Here is a 14,953-nt window from a genome sequence, read left to right as displayed (position 1 = left end):
AGTGGCTGCGGGGGGAGTAACCGATTAGCAGGCACAGGTTTCTTTCAGGGTCATGAAAACACTCTGGCATTTGATAGTGGGGCCGGTTAATGCACTGAAAACACCAAATTGGACACGTTAAAGTGGCAAACATTATGCTGTCGGATTTTCATCTCAATTTCTAAAAAATAAAACAGCTCTGGTTGAGTAGGCCTGGGGGGAAATCCAGGTCTGTGCACATGACTGAGCAGGTCTGTGCACTGAGCCTGGGAACCACTGCTCCAACCGCACCTTTAACCACCGCTGGCAAAGCTATAACCCACCCCCGGGGCGACTCGGGGAGGGCGTTCAGCGTGCAGCCCAGGTGCCCACCTGCCCACCTGCCCCACGGGTGGGACTGGCCTGAGGCTTGGGGAGTAGGGGGGAGAGTAGATGATCAAATAGACATGGGTGGGGGTGGGAGAGAAAGCCTCAACAAAGCGTGGTAGGTGCACAGACTCGGGGCAGGTCTCACCGCGTGCACGTGAGCAGCCTGGGGGTCGCTTCTGAGCAGGGGAAGGGCTGCCACAGGCGCTGGAGCCACAGTGCCGGGTGTGAGGGAGGGAGCCTTCGACAACCTTGCGCTGTGCTGGGACCCGCCACAGCCGCACTCACTGCACGACCGAGGGAGGAGGTGGTCAAGGTCCCCTTCGTGTGTGCTGACGCCCGGGTCACCTCGCTCACCCAGCAGGGTTAGTCCTGCCGGCCGCAGGCTGGACGCAGGTACTCGCAGCTTCCGGGGGCAGGGGCCGGGGCAGCCCGGCCCCTCAACCCCGCAAGGGCAGTTCTGTACAGAGAAAGAGGGGGCGCCCTGGGATGCCTGCAGAGCTCGCCCCAGTGATGGGTAAACTAGGAAAAAACTGCAGGGACGGGAAGTTGGTAAGATTTCTCCGCCTGGCTCTAGGTTAAGAATGAGACCATGTGTCTAAAAGCCTACCTGCACGGTGGGTTTGAGGTTGAAACTTTTGTCTCTGAAATTCAAAGCTAAGAAATGTGCCCCCATGAAAGGTGTCTCCTGTTGGCAACATCCCGGAGACACGTTAGGACCATGCACATGATCAGCTGGGGCGACTCTGCTCCGAGGGCACCTGGCCAGGCCTGGGACGTTTCTGGTTGTCATGGCCGGCTGTGACTGGCATCTAGTGTGAAGAACCCAGGGGTGCCACAGTGCACGTGCAGGGCGCCCCAGGACAGAGGGCAGACCAGCCCCAAGGTCAACAGCACCTACTGAGTAAACGGCTCATTAAACAGCCGTGCAAGGAAGGAGTGACAGACACTAGAGATAATTTAGACGCTGGTGGACGTCACCAGGCTGTGGGGGGCCAGGAGGCTGGAGGCTGCCCCCGAAAGGTGGGCTTCAGAGCAAGGTTTGAGCTCAGCCTAAAAGCTTTAGCATCTAAACATTGTTCACACAGTAGGTGTTGCAAGGTAATTAATCCAGCAACTGAAGGCTCTGTTAATTTGTTCCCTGACTCAGTTTTGGTTCCCAGTCCTCATAAGTTTGGTTCAGACGCCACCTTTTCCCCCAGTTCTGTCACCATCAGCTACCCTGTGGCCAAAAGTGTCAGTTTGTGGGACAAGGGGGCCATGACCCGACCTTCCACAAGGACCACTCCAGTCTCTTGTCTTGTCTTTTTCCAGACACACACCTCGCTTTCCGGTCGGAACACTTAACCTCTGAGATGACGCAGGTGCACAAGAACGAGCAGGCCATGTGACCTTACAGAAAGAGTGATCTAAATAAGAAGGGCTTCCTCCCGTCAGCCCTCTGGCACGTGACTGGGCTGGGACGCGTGAACACACCCTCCAACCTCACGGCAACAGAGACGTGTCTGGTGAGCCCCTGCATTTGTTTCAGTTCTAACTGTCCCACCGAGACAAACATTACGTGAATTAAGACAATCATCTATGGAATAAAAACAAAAAGAGTTTAAAGAACCAAAGATAAGTAACTAATTCTAATAAAACATGACTTTTAGAGTATTTTCACATTCTTAAAATAAAGATAAATACTATTAAGGTCATTCCTATAATTGCTCTCTGACTGTTAAACTCATATGTGTTCAATTCTTCTGTTGAAATGCATTTATTTTCTGTACGTCAAAGTTACACAACTTACAAAAGGCTTCTGAAGTGTATCTGTGAACAGAACTGAAAACTTCTAATTAGATCCATTTTTAGCAGGTGGGTGACAGGAAGATTGATGATTGTTTTCAGTTATGATGTATGAAAACCACATATAATCTCCCAATCTGTAAGACACACAGAAATTCGGGAACTATCGACCTTGTCCACAAAGCTCAGTGTGTGCATCAGAGCTTACAGAATTGCCCCAGAGACTTTTTTAAGCTGAACTTTCAATTTTGAGCTGGTGGAGATCCCTTTACCCCACTTGTCTGGTGGGAGCATCTTGCAGAACCGCAGTCCCGCCTCACAGCCGGGCGCTGACACTGACAGAGTCCAGACGCAGATCATCCGTCCCCACCAGGGCCCCCCCAGGCCCATCTCCAAACCTAGTGTGGCAACCGCTGAAACCACTCGTCTGTTCTCCATCCCTGCGCCCCGCTGTTCCAGGAATGGTGTGCAAATGGGCCCACAGTTATGTAATGTTTCAGGGCTGGCTCTTTTCGCGCAGCATGACTCTCCGGAGCTCCCCTGGGCTGTCGCTGTGTCCGCGATCCGTTCCGTGGTCCTGCACGGGGGGCTATGCGTGGTCTGATGACCCCACAAGCTGGGGCCTCTGGCTTACTTCCAGGGTTTGGCCTTTATGAGCAAAGCTGCTACTGACGTTCCACAGCGTTTTCCTGCCCCTTGGGGTTGAGTGCCCAGTGGAGCAGAGTTTTCGCTTTTGATAAAGTCTCGTTTACCACTTCTTCTCTTCCTGCCTGGGCTTTTGGCACCAGGAGTGACGTGCCTGGTCCAACATCCCCAGGATCTGCTGCTGCTACTTCTCTAAAGCTTATGGTTTCCTATTTTGCGTTTAAATCCGTGATACTTTTTGAGTTAATTTTTGCACAGGGTGTGGGACCGAGGGCAAGGCTCCGCGTTTTGTCCTGCGGGTGTCTCATTGCTCCAGCACCATGTGTTGAAAAGACCGTCTTCCCTCCACTGGGTCACCTCTGAGCCTCTGTCAGGAGCCAGGGGGGCATGCTGGAGCGGCTCCAGGCCCAGGCTTCTGTTCTGTTCCCTTGATCTGGCACTGCCTCCCCCAGCACCACACGGCTCATGACCACGGCCATTTTAGCAAAAGTCTTGAAACTGGCTGGACTGATTCCTTCCACTTTGCTATGCTTTTCAAAGTAATTTTACCTCTTCTGGTTCCTTTGCCTTCCCATGTAAGCTTTAGAATAACTTTGTGTTTATCCAAAGTCCCCCCTGGGATTTGGCAGGACGCGTGCTGCACCCCAAGCTGCCTTCAGCTCCCCTCGCGGCACTTGGGGCCCTGCTGATGGCGCCACACCTGGCTGGTCGCGGCTGCCCTGGCTTCTCGGCGCAGTGAGGGCTTACTTTACTGCCGTGTCCTGTCGCTTTCTGGCCCGGTAGTCCTGTTTGCCCCAGTCTACTTTATCAGGTACAAAGCTGCCACTCCGACTGTCTTTTGATTGACGTTTGCATGATACATCTTTTATCTTTTCACTTTCAATCTGCTTCTGTTGTTAAATTTGAAGTGACTTTCTTGAAGACAACATATAATTGGGTCACATTCTTCAACCTCTCTGTCAATTTCTGCCATTTAATTGGTATTTGTTCACACCATTTATACCTAAGGTAATTATTGCTGCATAATAGAATGATTGATAATGTAATCACGTAATTACTGATAAAATCTCCCACTTATTTTTTGTTTTCTGTTCCTCCTTTCTGTTTTACTTTCCTTGTCTCCCTGTGGATTGCGTGAACGTATTTTAGAATCCATGCTGACCCGTCTAGAGCATTTCTGAGAGATTTTAGCAGTTGCTTCAGGTGTTGCGTCATACGTCTGCGCCGCACCATGGGTACTGGCGGTGTTAGTTCACCAGTTCAGTGGAGACCCCCACTTTCCTTTCCATGCCTACACCAGACGCTGCTTATAACTGTCTTAAATAATTCGTCTTCCTGCCTTTAGCGTCACGTCAGGGAGTGCTGTAATTTTCGTTCCCACCATCAAACGTAATTTAGAAAACTCAAGAGGAAAAGCAAGCTCCATTTACTCCCGTTTTGCTCACGATGTTCTTCCTCCCTGATGCCTCGAGGTTCCCCCTTGTACCTTGTCTTCAGGGAACTTCCAGTTAGCCGATACTCAGGAGCAGGTCTGCTGCTGATAAATTTTCTGTTTTCCTTCATCTGAGAATGCCTTGATCTCACCTTCACTCCTGAAGGGTATTTTTGCTGCCCGTAAGACTCTGAGTTACAATTCTTCTCTTTCAGCACTTGGGAGACGTTTTGCCTCCTTCTGGGGTCCACGGTTTCTGATGAGAAAGCCACCGTCTGAATTGTTTCCCCTGTAGGTAAGGAGTCTCTTCTCTCTCGTGGCTTCAGCATGTTAAGCTTCTCTTTAGTTTTCAGAGGTTTGACTATGATGTGTCTTGGCTTGGATTTTTTGGTTTATACTATTTGGGATTCATTCACTTCTTGAATCTATAGACTTATTGTCTTTTGCCAGAAGTTTTAAGTCATTATTTCTTCATGAATCTTCATTCTTGCCACCTTCCTCCTCTCCTTCCGGACTCAGAGCCATGCGTGCAGGTTGCGGTGCAGCCCACAGTTCCCGAGGCTCTGTTCATCTTTCAGTCTAGTTCCTCTCTGTGTCCAGGCTGGGTAACGTCTGTGTCCGACCCTCCAGTTCACGGATTCTTCCATCTGTCCCTCCATCTGCTGCTGATTCCATCCAATGAGGTTTTAATTTCATTTTTCACACTTCTCAGCTCTAAGGCTTGCAGGTCGTTCTCATTTACATCTTCTATTCCTTCACTGAGACTTTCTAGTTCTTTGCTAAGATGCTCTATTTTTCTATTTGCCTGAAGTCTGTTTGTAATTGCTCACCGAAGTATTTTTGCAATGGCTGCTCTAAAACTCCTTTGCCGAATAATTCTAATCTCTCTGTCATCTTAGTGTTCTTGTCAGTGGTGGTCCACTTCCATTTGGTTTGAAATCTTCCTGGTTCTCGGTGTGATGACTGATTTCATAACAAAATCTGGACATTCTGGGTATTGTGTTAGGAGGGATATCTGAACCTCCTGTTGGCTTCCTCTGCCACTGATGGAGCAGGTGAGGAAGGTGCTTCACCTCACACTGGGCGGCTTCCCCACCTGGACTCTGTTGACCCTCCAGGAGGGCACTATTCATCATTGGTGGGGAGGGGTGGGGGTTCCTTCCCCGGTCTCCACTGACGACAGCCCAGCGGGAGGGGGGACCGGACACAGGCTCTCTGGGGCCCAAGTTCGTGGTTTTGCTGCCAGCCAGAGTCCTCCACTCAGTGCTGCTCATGGCCACGTCTCCCTCTCCTTCTGTCTCTCTCTCTGTCTCTGTCTCACCCTCCTCCCCGGTGCAGCCTTGGGCTCCAGGGAGCCATCCTGTGGGGACGTGTGTCTGAGGTGCCCAGCCCTCGTGAAGGTCAGCTCACCCCTCTGGTTCTTTCTCCGAAGCCCCATCGTCCTCCCAACTGTGTGTTAACCTCTGAGGAAGGCGCTGGTTTTTAGGTGTCTTCATCGGAACTCTTTAAGCGACGGTTTAATTCAGAGACGCCTGTTCTCCCCGTGGGCAGCAGGGCCCTCTTACCTTCGGCCAGTGTCCTCGCATCGGGGCTCATCCCAGGGGGCCCTTTTCAGCCGCTGCCGTCTCACGAGCCCTCTGCTGGTGCGTCTCCAAGCCCTGGAACAACATGTCAACCCCTCTTTAGGGCACAGCTTTTTGACCTTGCTTGGGTCATGGACTCAGAGGATCAGGAAATAATTCATCTCCTCATAAAATGCACAGCCAGGCTGGGGTTCCGCAGCCCCCTGCAATCTGCTGTGGCCACACGGACCACAGTCCCAGGTGGAGCACTTCCCTTCCAGGGGGGCGTTTCTGTTTATTCCAGTTACCAAATAAATGACCTTGCAATGGTGACTGCACTTTCCCCAAACAAAACGCACAGACTCTAAGGGCAGGGTTTTGACAAGACAAATGGAAACAGGATAGCTTTTCAGAAAAGCTCCTCTTTCCTGTCTCCTCTCTGCCTCTCATCAGTGAATCAGGCGCTCGGGGTGTCACCCTGAAAATGTAAGAACAACAGCCTCAAGGGTCCAACTAGAGGTCCCCACACACGGTCTCCTGTTTCAGGGAGAAAGGAGTCTTTCTGGAGGCCACTCTGTGTCCTGTGTTCTCACCCACCTCCCTAATGACTCCTTGTCCCCGTGGGCTCGTCCTAATCAGCCCAGAACGACACGTAAACACAAGAAGCCCCCCAGCACAGCCCACTCCTCAGGCTCCCACCTGGACGGGGGGCTCCACCATGTGCCCTGCCCCACAGCGGCCTTTCCTAGATGGTCAAGCAGCATCCCTTTGGAGCCCCCCTCCCTGTGCTTTGCCTGTCTGGGGCCCACTCGGGGCTCCTTCTGCCCCCCTGCCCCCTCCAGACCCGACCCCTCCTGGACACCTGCCAGCAAGGCCCTGGCCCACCCCTCCTTCCCTCCCCCAAGGCAGCTGCCCTCTGAGTCCACGGAGCCCAGGAGTCTCTGTGGCTCAGGCCACCTGTCCCGCCCTCGGCCGCCTGGAGCCCAGCTGACTCCATGTGCACCGTGGCCCTATAAGTGACTACACTGCTGGGCTCACTCTGGCCCTGGACTTCGTTCCACGATTCACGGGGGACAGCCATTCCAGGGGCGGCCTGGGTCCCCTCAGCCATCGTCGGTCAGAGTCTGCAGACTCCACAGGCACCCCCACGGGGACCCAAGCACCTTTCCGCCTGTGTGCCTATGAGTTCTCGGAAGACTATTATGTTCCCACACAACTGTAGCTGCTAATTCTGTTTCAGTGTACAGGTAAGAGGATAATTAGTACATTCACGTGCAAATGTCTGTGAAATCCGTCCTTTCCTCTGAAATGGCTATTCACGTAAGTACTTCAGCTTCTGGAGCCCAGAGGAGAGAGACTCCCATCCACACTCCCTCTCTGTTAAGGCGCCTGGGGCTGTGGGGGGCTGGAGTCGCCCCTCGCTCACTTCGGGGCCTGTGGTCTGGAGGGAAGGAGGTCCGGGAAGGGGTGGTACGCCCCGGGACACCTGTCTTTCTCTGCAGAGTTTCCCAAACCCATCCTGAGTGTCTCTCACCTCCGACAACTGGAGGCAGTGGATGGGCCCCCAGCATGTCAAGGGACCCCAAGGCTTGGGGGGTTTCTAAACCCACATAAGAAAGCTCTTTGATGACCTGAATAGTTCTTAAGACCAAGAAGTTTGAGAGCCGCTGCCCTAAGCTACCGAGTCCCCTGCCCTGCATGGCTGGTGGGGGCCTGAGCCCTTGATGGGCCCGGGGGGCATCCTGGCCTAAGAGGCTGTAGCTCTGGTCCAGCCAGGCCCTGGATGCTGACCGTGGAGCAGATGTTTTTACCGGACAAGCTACTGAAACCGTGGGGAACATAAAGAAGATGGTTTGAAGTTCTTGCGGATCCCAGCCACCCCTTCCCCCCTCTGCCCATCCCCGCGTCCTGCATGAGCCGGTGCCCCTGCACCCAAGAGTAGGTGGGCTGCAGCCTCTCCACGTCCCTGTGGACTCCCCCGTGGCCTTAAGTGAGGGTCCCCAGGCTGGTCCCCAGAAGGAGGCCAGAGGCTTCCACCGTGTCCTCATAAAAGACCAGCAGAGGCCACCCCCACGGACCCAGTGAGAGCCTGCAGCCTCCTCGCAAGCACCGAAGAGGAAATCTGAGTTCCCTGAACAGAAAGTGAGCGTAAGCCAAAGCCAAGCCTCCAAATAGCTGAACTTCCACTTTTCAGTCATGACGATTCCTAATTGGTAATTTCTTTTTCAAATCAATTGTATTAAACAAGTGATTACTCATTCCTATACCTTCTGCAACAGAAAATAATGCATGTAATTTAACTTTGATATTATTCAACATTATGCTGGAAGTATTAACTAGTGCAATTAGGCAACAAAAATCAATTAGCCCCACAGTGTGGGCAAAGAGGTAGTAAAACCACATGCCCATGCAGATGAGATGACAGTGTCCTTGGAAAAACTCAGAGAGCCAGTGACAAAACTTTTACTCACTAAGCAGAAGAATTCAGAGAAGTAGCTACAAAAGAACAGCCTTTCTATGTACAGACAATACACAGAGGATGTAAGGATGGACAAGTTTATTTATCGGCAACAAAAAGGAATGCATTCCATGAGGAACGTGTACAATTTTTACAAGGAAAATTTTACAGCACTCTGGAAACACAAAAGTAGAGTTGAGCAAAAGGACAGCAGTCCCCTGTTCTTGGATAGCATAACATTATAAAGGCGTTTTTCTCCCAAAGGTAATTTATAGACTCAATTCAACCTCAGTGGAAAAGAGCAAGCTGTTTCATGGAGTGAAGCACGTTAACACTAATGTTCGTTTGTGCAGGAACAGCCAGGAGCACCTCGCGACGGAAAAGCTAGGAGGAGAAAGCTCAGATGTAAAGAACCGTTACAAACGGGGGCAAAGGACCAAAGACCCCGCAGAGAAACGGGAGAAACACCACGAACATGTATTTTTAATAAAAAAGAGATGAAAATGGCCCTCCAGCTTATGGGGACAATGTTCAAGCACACTCACGATCAGAGAAGTGCGAGTCAGAACAACTCTGAGACGTCACTTCTCATCCACGAGCCCAGAGAAAGCCGAAGACCCAGCAACGCGTCGGCCCGGCTGGGAGGAGGCCACGCCCACCTGGGGGCGGGCGGCGCGGGCACCGCCCGGCCCTGCGCGGGGAGCCGGCGCCACGCAGGCGCAGCCGGCGCGCTGTGCGGCTGCCGTCCCACCGCGCGGAGTCAGCCCTCAAGAAACGGAGGTACACGTGCGGCCCCCTTCGCCACCGCCAGACACAGGAACAGCCGACTGCCTGGGCAGAGGGGAGTCACTGGATGGACACGGTGGGCCACACAGTGGAGCGGTTGCCAGGGTGGCTGTTCAAAGGCACAGCCAGGGTGCGCCCTCCCCGGTGGGACGGGTGGCACACAGGGACACACAGGTGTCTGCCTGATGGTGACAAGATGTCGGGAAGGAGAAACCAGAGAGCTCGGAGATGGTCCCCTACCGGGCAGGCAGGGAGGAAGGGGGCGGAGCTGGGACGAGGAGGAGTCCTCCCGGGCACCTTTCCGCGTGGCTGTGGCTCTCACACCCAGAGTTCCTGCCAAAGAAACCAAAATGCAGACGGGGCAGAGAGCCATGCGCTGTGCACGTAACACGTACCAGCCTCCCGGGGTGCGGGGCAGAACCAGCCTGAGAAGCTGGGGACCCGTCTGACAGCAGAGCTGAGCTGTGTCAAGCTGGTAATTCCCACAGGCTGAGCACATCCTTCTGACGTGTCAGCACCTCGAGAGGCAAAGGAAAACTGGAGGTCTCCTGCGCACTGCGGAGACCAGGAGAAACAGAAAGCGGATGTGGGGTAGGCTCCGAACCGCGTCCTGGAGCGTGACCGTGGTGGGAGACTGGTGACATCGGAGTCGGGCTCCAACCGCGTCAATGTATCAGACCAACGCAAGATGTTAACGCGAAGGGCAGCCGGGTGGGTCCCAGGAAAACTCGGTGCTAATTTTGCAGCTTCCCTGTAAGTTTAAAATAGCTCAAATAAAAAGCTTTTTAAAATCTAACTTTTCCTACTTAAACCCTGAGGCACTGGAATGAAAAACCCCTGAGTTGGACTTGACAAGTTTTCCTGACGCCTTTACGCAATGCTCTCCCAGGTCAAGTATTTGTGCTGGGACTTCCTCAAAGGCAAAGCCTACCAGAATGCTCAGCCCACTGCTAGGGTGGCCTACCAAATCCTAGCCATGTTCTTTACAGAAGTGAGAAAAGCCATCCCAAAATCTTATAGAATACCAGAGACTCTTAATAGCCAAAACAATCCTATAAAAGAACAACAGATATGGAGGGCTCACCCTTCCCAGTTTCAAAACACACTACAAAACTACAGGAATTAACAGTGTGGTCCCGCACATGGACAGACACACGGGTCCACAGGACGTAGCTGACAGCCCAGAAACAAACTCTCACGTCTGGTGCCGAGACCACTCAACGTGGAAAGGACAGTCTTGTCAACAAATGGCGTTGGGAACGCTGGACAGCCACAGGCAAAAGGATGAACCTGACCCCCTAGCTCACACCACATGTAACACCTAACTCAAAATGGATCCATGATCTGAGTCTAAGAGCTAAAATGATACAACTTAGGGAAAAAACTTCACAAAGCTTCACAACCCTGGACTGCGATGCTTAAACATGACACCAAAAACACACACAACGGAATTTAAAAATAGATCAACTGGACTTGATTAAAATTGGATTTCTGTACCTTGAGAGACACTGTCCGCAGAGTGAAAAGACATCCCACAGGACAGAAGGAAAATCTGCAAATCACAGGTCTGATAAGGGTTTACCATCGAGAACGTATAAAAAGCTCCTGCCACTAAACAACAAAAAGGGAAACAACCCTGTTTAAAAGTCGACAAAGAAATTGAACAGACATCTCTCCACCAAAGGCAAACAAAAGGCCAAAATGCCCACGAGAAGATGCCCCGCATGACGAGTCACCCGGGAAACGCCAGCCAGGGCCCCGAGGCCGCAGGTCACAGGAGGCAGACGACAGACGCGGCAAGGGCTGCCGGGGGTGGAGGCGCCGGGTGCCCAGCGCCTCAAACGTGCAGCCTCTGGGGAAAGTTTGATGGTCCCTCAAAAAAGCAAACAGAATTACCACAGGACCCGGCCATCCCACTCCTGCGTATAAACCAGAATAACTGAAAGCAGGGACTCTAATAAGTGCACGGAAGCCAGTGCTCACAGCAGCACCTTCACGAGCTGGAAGGTGGGGCCACCCTCAGGTGGTGATGAACTCCCGGTGGTCCATCCACATTGCGGGATGTTTTCAGTCACAGAAAGAAAAGCAGCACTGACACCTGCCGCACTGCCGACACCTGCCACACCGCCGACACCTGCCGCGCCGCCGACACCTGCCGCGCCGCCGACGGACACGCTGCGCCACGTGAAGTAAGCCGGTCACGAGAGGGCCGGTGCTGCGTGGGGCATCCAGTCAGCAGAAAGCAGACTGGAGGTACCAGGGCTGGGGGAGGGGGGCAGGGAGTTACTGCCTCGTGGGGACAGGGTTTCTGTTTGGGGTGATGACAATGTTTTGGAAGCAGTGGTGGTGGCTGCACACGTGGTGAGTGTAGTTGACGCCACCATCACACAGGTCAAGGTGGTGTGAATGGCCAGCTGCGTGTTTTATGTGGTGGACAGCCTCTAGCTCTGGCCTCAAGCTCTGGCCGGGGCTGAGCTCTGAGCCCATCTGTAAAGTGCAGCTCACACAGAGACTCCTGACCCCGACCAGTGATGCAGCCCAACCAAAGCAGACGCCCGTGTAGACTGAGCGCCCAGTGCAGCACCCGGTGTGGACAGTGAGGGCACGGGGGGCTGCTCGGAGGAGCCCTCCCTGTCAGCTCCCAGCGCTGTGACTGGAGCCCCAGCTGCACCTGAACGGCCATCTGGAAGACTCCCAGGAGAGTGAGGCCGAGTGCCCTGCCCTGGGGAGACGCCTGGAGAGCCAGGCACTGGCGGAATAGGGGTGCTGGGGTCATCTCCCCATCACCCTCTGCAGGCTGCTCCCATGGCTGGCACTGGCGGCCCGTGGAATGGCCCCTCGCTGGTCACACAGGACCAAGGGGACCTCATCCCCACGCCCTCCTCAGCCGTCGCAGTGACTTCTCTGCTCTTCTCATTTTGCGTCTTTCATCGCTTGAGTGTTTGCAGGCACCTGACTTTCTCACCCGACACACTCCCCGGCTAGGCGCCGGGCTGGGCCCCGGGCCTGAGGGGCTGGCCTGTGAGTCATCGGTGATTCCAGCAGCCCGGCCAGACCACTTCGCAGCCGTCTGGGGCTGTTCTGCAAGGCAGGGCTGCAGAGGCCCTCCTCTGTGAGCTGGGAGCACCCCAGATGCTTCTTCCGGGAAGTTGCTCTGTCTTGGGGCCAGAGGCTCCGGCAGGTGGGCTGGGCCTTGAACACACAGAGCTGGGGCAGCATCGCACGTCTCCCAGAGGTGCTGCACTTAGTCGTGGCCAAAAGCATGCTCCATCTCGTAATTAGGGCCCGGAGGAGATGCCTGCACACAGCCTCCAAGTAATTCGTGTGGGGGCTGCTGTGACTTCAGGCTTCAGAAAAAAATATTTTTAGAAGAAATGCTGTTTCCTGTCAGCAATATGAAGTCTTTTTTCCTCTTCTCCTTTATCTACAGCTGCTACAGATAAACACAGGTCAAAATAAGTAAAACCTGACAGCCTGCTCCTGCAAAGTCATGAGGACCCTGCGGCAGGGAGTGACCTGCTGCCCCTGCCCCTCGTCAAGGGGCCTCCCGTCAGCCAAGGGAGAGCCCTTCCTGGGAACATCCGTGTCAGCTGCCTCTTCTCCTCCGGGAGTCAGTCCCACGGGTGCAGGGGCACCAGCGGCAGGAGAGGTCCCAGTCACTGCCCTTCACCGGACAGGGCTCACGGGGCCACAGCTGGACCAGAGGCAGAGGGGCTCCACCCACAGTTAGCGCCCAGAGGCCCTCCAGGCAGAGCAGTGGGAGGGAGCTCGGCAGCACAGCCCCGGGAAGGGGGAGGGTGTGGGAGCAGGGAAGGGGACAGTGCCTGAAGGGGCTGCTGGTGTGGCCCCTGCTTTACACGCTGGGCTGCATCAAGGCCCGGGCCATTGTAAACGGAAGATGAGCATTAAAGGGAACAAAACACATAGGAATCACCCACTCAAGGGGAGTCAGGCCCACCTCTGAGAACCACAACGGTTGCTTGAAAGAAACGAATGAAGGCACACAGAATTAGAATTGTCCCCACGTCCATGGATGGAAAGACAGAATTACTACGATGTCTACACCAGTCACGTCCTCTTGCAGGTTCAGTCTCTATGAAGATCCCAACATTTTGTGCAGAAATAGAAAAATCCATCCTAAAGTTTATCCGGAAACTCGGGGGTCCCTGAGGAGATAAAACAATCCTGAAAAAGTACAAAGTTGGAGGGTCTCACACTCCCTGATTTCAAAACTTACTACAAAACTGTGGTAAACCAAACAGTGCGTTACTGGCATAAAGACAGACTCGCAGAAAATGGGAGAGAATCAAGAGTCCAGGAAAGCACCCCTCAGCTACATGGTTAAACGGACGCCAGGACCTCTCAGTGTGGAAGACTGCTTTTTCAACAGATGGTCTTGGGAAAACTGGGTATCCACATACCAAAAACACCAAAAAACAAACAACAGAAAACAGCTGTACCCTTATCTTACACCATGTAAAAACAATTAATATGGATCGAAGACCTAAATAGAAGTGCTAAAACCGTAAACTCTTAGAAGAAAACAGGACAGAAGCTTCATGACATTGGAATTGGTAATGATTTCTTGGCTATGGCACCAAAAGCACAAGTAACAAAACAAAAAGTAGATTAACTGAATTTCATCAGCACTAAATAATTCTGTTCACCAAAGAACGCAATCAATGGAGTGGAAAGGCAGCACACAGATCAGATCACAGGGAGAAAATATTCTCCAACCATGTATCTGATTGAGGATCAGTATCCAGGATACATAGAGAACTCCCACAACTCAGCAACACACCAGAAACGCATGCGGAGTGATAGAAGCCAGTCACAAAAGGAAAATGCTGTGTGAGGTTTCAACTGGGGAAGATGAGAAAGTTCTGGAGACAGAGGATGGTGATGGTTGCACAACAGTTCAAATATATCTAACGTCACTAAACTGTACACTTAAAAAGGGTTAAAATAGTAAATTTTATGTTATGTATAGTTTACTGCAATAAAATAATGCTTCCAAAACCATGCAGTTGCTTAGATCTTAACACTGACTAGTTTTTCAGGACAGGGATCATGAGGAAAGCATTCTTCATACACCCAGAACATGAAACTCACAGATGAGCTGACTTTCAACAGGGGAGCCAAGACCACCTGATGGGGAAAGAATAGTGTGTTAAACTAATGGATGAAACAATTGGATTCAACATGCAAAAGAATGAATGTCCAAAAATGTCCCTCATACAAAATAATAACAATAACAATCACTCGCTTTACCAAGAGCCAGGAAAATCAAAACCTGACTGAAAAACGACCATCCACAGACACTGAGATGAACCAGATGTCGGTGCTATCTGACTACTACTCCAAAGGACCCTTCATAAAAATGCTTCACCAAATGACTATGGGTTTCCTGAAACAAAAAAAAAAAAAAAAAAGAAAGAAAAGAAAAGAAAAGAAAAAATTTCAGCAAAGAAATAGAAGTTATTAAAAGAATACACTAATGAAAATATGGAAATGAGAAATACAGTAATTGAATTTAAAACTTAGTGCATGGGGTCAAAGGAGATAGCAGAAGATAAAGTCAGTGAACTTGAGATTAATCAAAACAGAGAGAAAAAAAGATTGGAAAAAAATGAAGAGAGTCATAGGGGCCTATGTGACAACAACAAAAATATCAACATTCGTATCATCAAGTCTCAGGAGGAGAGAAGAAAGGGAATGTGGCTGAAAAAGTATTTGGATTAAGAAGGTCTGAAAACCTCTCAAATTCGGCAAAAAATATAAACCTACAGATTCAAGAAGCAGAGCAAGAAAACAAGAAAATCTCTAAATGCTTGGAAATCAGGTAACACACACAGAATCACATGTCATAGAGGAAGACTCAAAGGAAATTTTAAAACACATAGAACTGAAAGAAATGAAAACACAATAGATCAAAAC

Source organism: Camelus dromedarius, chromosome 28 (genome assembly GCF_036321535.1).
Source record: "Camelus dromedarius isolate mCamDro1 chromosome 28, mCamDro1.pat, whole genome shotgun sequence".
NCBI lineage: Eukaryota > Metazoa > Chordata > Mammalia > Artiodactyla > Camelidae > Camelus > Camelus dromedarius.
This window is presented reverse-complemented; position numbering follows the sequence as displayed.